At 30.9% G+C, this 9,029-nt stretch overlaps 1 long non-coding RNA gene across 1 annotated transcript; it reads left to right on the top strand.

Moving 5' to 3' along the window:
- The first annotated feature begins 2,772 nt into the window (after nucleotides 1–2,772).
- LOC127716417 (uncharacterized) lies at nucleotides 2,773–3,605 on the top strand. Its single transcript, XR_007988910.1, has 3 exons — nucleotides 2,773–2,918; nucleotides 3,047–3,251; nucleotides 3,389–3,605. It is a non-coding gene; the product is annotated as an uncharacterized LOC127716417 (long non-coding RNA).
- Nucleotides 3,606–9,029: the final 5,424 nt, after the last annotated feature.

Genomic DNA, 9,029 nt, shown 5'->3' with positions numbered 1-9,029 from the left:
TCAATCAGTTTAATTGAGGTCCGGAGCTGGCATGTCAGTAACTGCTAGTAGTCTGTTGTTATTTATGTATTATTGTCATTTTGTTTATTTTCTTTTGTTTCCTATTCTGACATCGGACTCGGACTTCTCTTAAACTGAGTTTTACTGTGCGTACTGTTGTACGTTTGTTTTTTCTACATTGGCTAGAGGTATAGGGGGAGGGTTGAGATCTCAAAAAACATGTTTAACCCCGCCGCTTTTTTGAGCCTGTCCCAAGTCAGGAGCCTCTGGCCTTTGCTAGTCTTGTATCATTTTTAATTTTAGTTTCTTGTGTATAATTTGGAGTTTAGTATGACGTCCATTATCACTGAACTAGTATACATATTTGTTTAGGGGCCAGCTGAAGGACGCCTCCGGGTGCTGGAGTTTCTCGCTGCATTGAAGACCCATTGGTGGCCTTCGGCTGTTGTCTGCTCTATGGTCGGGTTGTTGTCTCTTTGACACATTCCCCATTTCCATTCTCAATTTTATTTAAATAGCAAAATAATCAGCAAGACAAGATCTGTAATTAAAACAACACTGCTGAAATCGTCTGACGACACCGTTGAAGTTTTGGCCCTTAAATGACGATTTTTACCAATTTATTGCGTTTTTCATCAAATATATGAGAAGAATATAACCCGTATCATGCCAACATCATGGTTTTAGAATAAATGTGTTTATTTTCGATGCAAAGACCCTACGAGTGAATCAATATTAATTCCAAAAAATGCCATTTTCAATGACCTTACAACAGTATCGTAACTACATCTCTTCTGAATAAGTCTGTTTAAAGGTTTGGCAAGCTTTTGAGGTGAATGACGACATTTTTGTGCTTTGTTTAGAATATTACCATAAAAGATTGAATGTGAAATACCTGAACGTATAAGATGTCTGCATGTTGATTTATATTTACGAATAATGTCCTTGTACCGATGATAAAATTTAGTAAATGTTTTGCCAAGTTTGTGATATCGAAAACCCTAGTGTTGTAATACAGCGATTTCTTTCGTTAAAATCAAATATGTTGTTACATACACGAGCGAATCGAACAAGTTGAGATATATAAACACCATAAGATGGTGACAAGGGAACATCACCATCTAAAAATGATAATTAACAATAGGAAATGAAAAATCATCTCTTTTATCGTAAACTTTGGTATTGAGCTTCCCGTTAAAGATATAGATATCAAGATCCAGGAAAGGGCAGTGTTCATTGTTAGTATTAGCTTTATTTAAAGTCAGTTCAGCAGGATAAATCTCTTTAGTGTACATACTGAAGTAATTTTAGTCATAAATTGTAACTGGTAGCAATACAGAAACGGGTCCGCAGTAAGTGGTGCACAGTTATTCACCATTGGAATTCCGATAACTTGACGATATACGAAATCTCCATAGCAAACAAAAATGTAATCTAGTAGAAATTCAAGTGCAGTAATGATTACTCTATGTGAGGTAAAAATTCTTTAAATTTTAGACAATTACTGATAGTTTTTGTTGAATTTTTTAATTCCTAAACTACTAATATGACTTTTTCAGCCACTTCTTTCATTGAAATACTTGATATTTGTTTTTTGTTTCAGATTTCTTAAAAATGGCAAAAGTTCCACTCATTTCGTAAAAATGATTGAACTTTTTGATGGAAAAGCAGCAACAATCAAAAGTGCTATAGTCCAAACTCCGGAAGAGATCGATGTGCCATTGGAGAAGATGTGTGCATTAGGAAGTGATGGGCATCTGTCATGCTTGGTAGAAAAGAAGGGGTTGCAGCATTGCTGAAGGAGTCTGTTCCAACCTTGATTGCAAACCACTGTGTTGCTCATATGTTGGCTTTAGCAAGTTCTCAAGCTGCTGCTGCCGTCCCTTATCTCAGGAAATTTAAGACGATCGTGGAACAGCTGTACAGGTTCTACCAGTACAGTGCAGTCAGAATGGCAGCACTTCATCATATTCAGGTTAGAAAAATCATAATATGACTAAAATATTATATTAATGTTTGTGTGGTTGTTCATTAAACACCGTAACAAGCAGAATCATTAAATGTATGTATTAATTTTTATTGTATGCTCATTATTTAAGGAAATTCTCCAGGAGCCAGTTATCAAAATTACAGAGGCAAAAGATGTTAGGTGGCTTTCCCATGACAAAGCTGTCCAATCTATAAGGAGGTGTTTTCCTCCAATCATCACAAGTTTGGAGAGAGAAGCCAAGGAGAGAGGTGATGCCCAAGCACTAGGCCTGGCCACATTTGTACAGAAGTTTGACTTCATTGCAACTTTGTATATGATGTGTGATTTGCTGCCACCACTGTCACAACTATCAAAAACCTTGCAGGTAACATTATTTTACAAATACATAATTTATAGTTCAGTTAAATGTTATAATATCTGCAATGTCAGTATTCAAATAGGTAAATAATCTAAATTAAGTTATTAAATACAAGATTTTTTTTAACAGAGAAAAAGACTACACAGTAGTAAGACCTCTTGTGACTGGAACTATAAAGACCATTCAATCATTTAAAGAAAGGCATGGGGAAAATTATGCTTCAGTAAGGAATGTTATAGATGATTTAATCAAAGAAAACTTCAAAGTCAAGAGCCCAACAGAGGAGGAATTTGATAAATTTGAAAGACAGGTAATTCATCAGTACATGTATATGACAAAACAATAATTTGGATTTGTATATTGAATATGTATGTTCTATAAAATTGTTCACAAGGTAAACATTTCCAAAATACATTTGAGGTCTACTTTCCATACATTGATCATGTGGTAGAGAATTTGGAGAAGAGGTTTCCAGATTTACCTCTGTGAGAAAGCTTTTCTGTATTTGATCCCAACAGTATTCCTGAAGATCCAGAAGAAGCTGATGGTTATGGCAGGGAGCAAATAGAGGTAAATAGGTTTATAATTCTTTTATAAAATATAACCAAGTATAATACCAAACAGTTTTTTAACTCTTTATTATTTTTTTTATTCCATTTATATATTTTATCTTTTTAAATTGGATATATCTTTTTCAGATCCTCTCAGACCACTTCAAAATGGATTTGGTGCCATTAAACCAGGAGTGGAGGCTACTGAAGAATACCATTCAAACTGATGACAGCCTCAAGTCACTATCTGCTAGTATGGTCATGCAGCAATTGGCTGGCAAGTTAGCAGCAGGTTTTCCTCTGTTGTCAAGTCTATCAGCTGTTGGCTTATTATTACCTACATCAACTGCAGGTAAATACTTATCCAAAATAAAATCTTTTACATCATAACATGAACATGCTTTATCTTTTCATTTAACATATTATTTATTTAAGTTTTAAGCTGAAATATAAAAATTCAGGTATTTATTTATTTACCTTATATTTTAGATTGTGAAAGGGGGTTTTCAACCCTAAAGAGGATAAAGACAGAGTTGAGGAACAGACTGTCAAATAAAATAACAAACTGTCTAGTAACAATATCACTAGAAGGAGCAGAGAGCACAGAGATAAATATTTCTGAAGTTGTTCAGTACTGGAAGGCCCAGAAGAACAGGAGGATCTTTTCATGAACTATATTTACATTTTGACTTCTAATTGACTGTAATATAAATGTGTTTAAAATCAATTCATTTCATATATATATCCTTGTAATTTATTAATACTATGCATTATTAAACACATGTCATAAAGCTTTATAATTCATATTGCATGTCATGATTTATGACTGATTGCGTCATGTCCCAATAGTTCATTCTAAAAAAAGAGTTACATGCCCTTTAATTTTGCGCCTTAAAAAATTTCTGGGGAGAACACTGTTAAATCGTATCGTGTGTATAACATTTGATTATCGATAAACTGCTGTTGCCAAGAATGTAACATAGAATTCATTACCCAGACTAAGAACAATGGTTTATAAACTATAGTTTTCCTATACCTTCGAAACTATTTCGGTTCCTGTACCACTGATGAGTCTTATGTTGACGAAACGTGTTTTAAGTTATTAATATGGTATATTGATGAGTTCAGTCATTTTGTTTTGGAATATTTTGTTTACTATCCTCTTTATTACGTATTTGATATTACTTTCTATCTGTCTTGATTGAGCACCACTTATTAGTCTAATGTAGACGAAACGTGCGTCTTGCGTACTTAATTGTAAGCCTTGTTTGGCACATTTTTTATAGAAACTATTTATTTTCAATTCTTATCACTACTATGTATTATTAAAATCAGCTTTTTTGTGTTTTAAAATTGTATGCTAACTTCAAGGACGTTATATTTCACAAATATCCTTGAAAACTACTAGTAACGAAGTTTAAGATAAATAACAAAAGTGCAGGCCCATATTCATATCAAATGTTTTATCTAGTCTTTATATTAGATAATCATAGGTTGTCATTTACTTATTTACAGACGTGATTTTCATAGACATGGGAATAGTCACGTTTACACATACAGTTTACCGTACTAATCTTCACTTAAAACTCTACATTTTAAAGTTTAAATAATTTAAAAACTGTTTTCATTTACATTTTATATTGGATGGATTATAAAGAAATCTTCTAAAGTTTGAAGAACGCCATCATGAACTTGTCATACAAGACCATGGGCATGTTCCATGTGTAGTAACCACATTTTTTCTCTCATTGCTGTGTATCACCTTATATCATTTCATTGATTCTATGCAAGTCTTATAGAGAAAATATAGCATTAAACAAACGACCCCATATTGAGTACATCATACTGCTTACGAAGATAAAAATTCTCGGTTTGAGATTTATGGGAACAGCTATTTCTTACGGATGCAACGACAAAATATATGTTGCATATATGTTGTCAAGTCGCAGATGATGTGATATCAACAAATTATCTAACACCTATGTATTCACCACAGGGTAGTCATGGCCATGACCTGCCTTTTATACCGTTTTAGATGTTCTGTTATCCTCGGTTCGAAAATCTTTGGGATTTCACCATATTTATTTTTTTATATCATTATCAAAATTCAGTTCACTATTCCGAGAGGTCAAATAACTTCCTATTTTTACAAGCAACATTGACTTTGAATAGTTTTATGTATGCTCCAAATTTAGAAAGTGTTATTTTCAAAACACGAGTCAAATTAACCTGAACTGGAAAATTATATGAATGGATCAAATAACATTAACGGTATCAATTTCTATTCACCAAATGATGTGTGCTCATGCAATTAAGAGTGCATTTCAAATCTTCGAAGTACTATAATCACAATAGTTTCTAAAATTCCGTCCTTCAGTCCTTTGGTATCAATATTGAAAAGGACGACGAACCATGCCTTCTTTAAGTCAGGAATATGGCAGTTATTTTTTTCTTGTTCCGTTGATTGATAGCGCTTGATTTCAGTTTTTATGGACTTCCTCTTTTTGAATTTGCATTGAAGTTCGGTATTTTTGTTATACTTCTTGTAACTGTATGCAAACACTACACACAAACCCTTAAAAAGAACGATATACAGCCTGCTGGTCTTGATGTTCAATGAAAAACATCTCTCTAAAATTCTTACAAATATTCTTTCTTTAGAAAAAAATATTGTGATGAAGTATAAACAGTCAGTAGTGTCAATCAGATATCAAATAAAACTAAAGATGAAATCCAAAATCTACAACCACAACCATTACCATTTTGTAGTGATATGAAAATGTCTTAATTGACTTCACTTAAAACTAGAGTAGATACAAGTTTCTTGTCTAAGGTCAAGGACATATTACTGATTCTGACACCAAACACTCCGAAGACGGTAACTACAAAATACTGGACTACGTTGTATTTCGATCGACATCATAGTTTTATACTGTATCTAGAGAATTAATATTTCAACAAGCAGTACGTTTTCCAATGAGTACTAATTGTGCACCCCTACTTGCCGTTATGTATTTGCACTCATTGAATTAAACAGATTTAATTTAAAATCCACATTTTGAATAATGCTTGCATCTCATATAATTCCGTGAATATGACACAAAGGATATTCCGTTAATTAGAAGTTGTGCTTTTTTTCTTGATATCTACATAGATGGTCGACTTAAAACAAAGATTTATGACAACCGTGACCATTGCAGCTTTCCAATTATCAGCATGAAATGTATAATGTGTTGTTTAAATTTTACAGCATTGGGTCGATACCTGGTGGACTATCAGTCTCCTAGGGTATCATCAGCTCAGTAGTCAGTACTTTGGTACTGACACGATTTAAAACAAACCATTCTAAAATTGTTCGTTAATAAATTTTGAAATTATAAAGAAACTAAGGTTTCAACTCCCTCAGGCAAAGTTGACCTTAGATGGAATTGGCTATTTTTTAGCTTCATTTTGGTCATATAGCTCTTCAACTTTTTCGGTTCTTACCTTGGCTTTCAAATATTCGGCTTTGATGGTCCTGATGAAGGCAAATCCAGAAAAGCGCTTCGGGTGCATGAAATTTATAGCGTGTTGTTTTCATTTTCCCCCATTTCTCAACAGTAAAATATCCTCCACTCACAAGAGACATGTTTTCGGTGAAAGATCTTTATATACCAGAAAAGTTGTCTTTATGATCTGCACATTTACCGATTGCGTCCTCTCTTCTATTTTGATTATTTACTGAGTGTGAATTCGCTCGCATGGCGGGTGATGCATTTTTAGCTACAGAGTCCTACCCTATCAACACACCCAGTCTCGCTCTGATTTCGTGTTCATGCATTATCACCCAGGTTCTGTTTTGCAATCTTGATTTGTGAATTCCTACTTGATTTGCGGGATTTAAGCATCAATAAATTTCTATTTCCTCAAATCTTATGCATTGTATGTCAAATGTTTACTCAGACGGGTGCCACATGTGCAGCATGATCTGCTCATCCTTCCGGAGCAGCGGTTTTTGATGGGGTTCGTGTTGCTCAGTTTTTAGTTATATATGTTGTGTTTTGTATACTGTTGTTTGTCTTTTGGTCTTTTTCGTTTTTTTGCCATGGTGTTGTCATTATATTTTCGACTTATAAGTTAGGATGTCCATTTTGTATTTGTCGCTTCTCCTTTGAACGATGGGTGCCATTAGAAACATTACTAACTTTTACAGGCGACTAAAATGACCGATGGTTACTTTAGGAGATTCATTTTGCTCAATCTTTAGTTTTCTGTGCAATGCTTTGTGGACTATTTTCTTGTTTTTTTTTGTCTTTTTCTTTAGTTAAGGGTTGTCGGTTCATCTTCGGCATAAGATTGTGATGTTCCTTTTGTCTGACGTCTTCCTCTTGATGACTTCGGTGTATACAACGTTCGATATATTCGGATTTACAAGAATAAAGTTTTTTTAAAATTCCATTATAATTCATATCTTTTGAACGTTTGAAAAAGAGTTAACATAACATGTTAATAACATATTTTAACGACTATATAAGGTAGATGGGCCTAATTCTAAAGAAAAAGACTTATCATGAACTGTTTGGGTTGATAATCAAAAAGTACAAATGCCGTTCAAGCAATTTGCAACTAATTAACAACAAGTGCACTTCATCCATCGGGAAAGTGTTTTTGGACGAAGCGAAGGCTGTTGTTCTCTATACTATTGCACAGCATTTATTTCAACTTAGCAGTCAAGATTTTGTGTAATTTTGTTATTCTACAATGTTTACTAGCATTTCATGACTGTATAATCAATGAACAGAAAATATCTTGCATCTAAATTGAAATGTATATAGATTAAATACTTGATACTGCAAATTGAGATATTATATTATATTATATTATATTATATTATATTATATTATATTATATTATATTATATTATATTATATTATATTATATTATATTATATTATATTATATTATATTATATTATATTATATTATATTATATTATATTATATTATATTATATTATATTATATTATATTATATTATATTATATTATATTATATTATATTATATTATATTATATTATATTATATTATATTATATTATATTATATTATATTATATTATATTATATTATATTATATTATATTATATTATATTATTATATTATATTATATTATATTATATTATATTATATTATATTATATTATATTATATTATATTATATTATATTTTATATTATATATTATATTATATTATATTATATTATATTATATTATTATATATTATATTATATTATATTATATTATATTATATTTAATATTTATTATATTATATTATATTTTATATTATATATTATATTATATTATATTATATTATATTATATTATATTATATTATTATATATTATAAAATTATATATATATATTATATTATATTATATTATAAAATTATATATATATTATATTATATTATATTATAAAATTATATATATATTATTTAATATTATATTATAAAACAGACGTAAAAACAGAACAGTAAAAAATGTGTCAGAGAACAGATAATTAACTGTTAATCGGTATTGTTTATCATTTTTTTTGTCGTGACTAGTTATTTAAGAAAGCGGATAAGAAAGATTAGATGTAAATTATTATTTTTATGTTCAGGAATTAAGTATAGCATTCATTTCCCTTGGCTTAGGGTGATATGAATATTTCTTTACTTCGACAAATTTATATATTTTGTTATATTATATCATTAATGCCTTACACTAGCAGTTGAATCGGCTTAGTAATGTAAACTATCAATCTTAACAGTTGATAATATGAATCGACAACAAGTGTCTATGTAACCACTCAATCGGATTTGATTTATGCTCAAATCCCCTATCTGTCAGTAATTTGCAAGAAGAAGTGTCAGGCGTTATTTAAAAGTTTCGGTATGAAATAGAAAATAAATGACCAAAGAAACTTAGGTTACAACTGCCTATGGCAAAGTTGGCCTCTGTTGGATTTGGCTTTTTTTTTCTTTGATATTTACGTGTTTCGGTACTTAAACATCCTTGACTTTCAAAAAGTTTGGTTTTTATCGTTCCTGATGAGGGCATTTTTTAAAGTATTGTTCATAATTTTTCTAGGTCCATTTCTGTCATACAGTTCGTCACGT

The sequence above is a fragment of the Mytilus californianus genome, unplaced genomic scaffold (genome assembly GCF_021869535.1).
Source record: "Mytilus californianus isolate M0D057914Y unplaced genomic scaffold, xbMytCali1.0.p SCAF_9, whole genome shotgun sequence".
Taxonomy (NCBI): Eukaryota; Metazoa; Mollusca; class Bivalvia; order Mytilida; family Mytilidae; genus Mytilus; species Mytilus californianus.
This window is presented reverse-complemented; position numbering and strand designations above follow the sequence as displayed.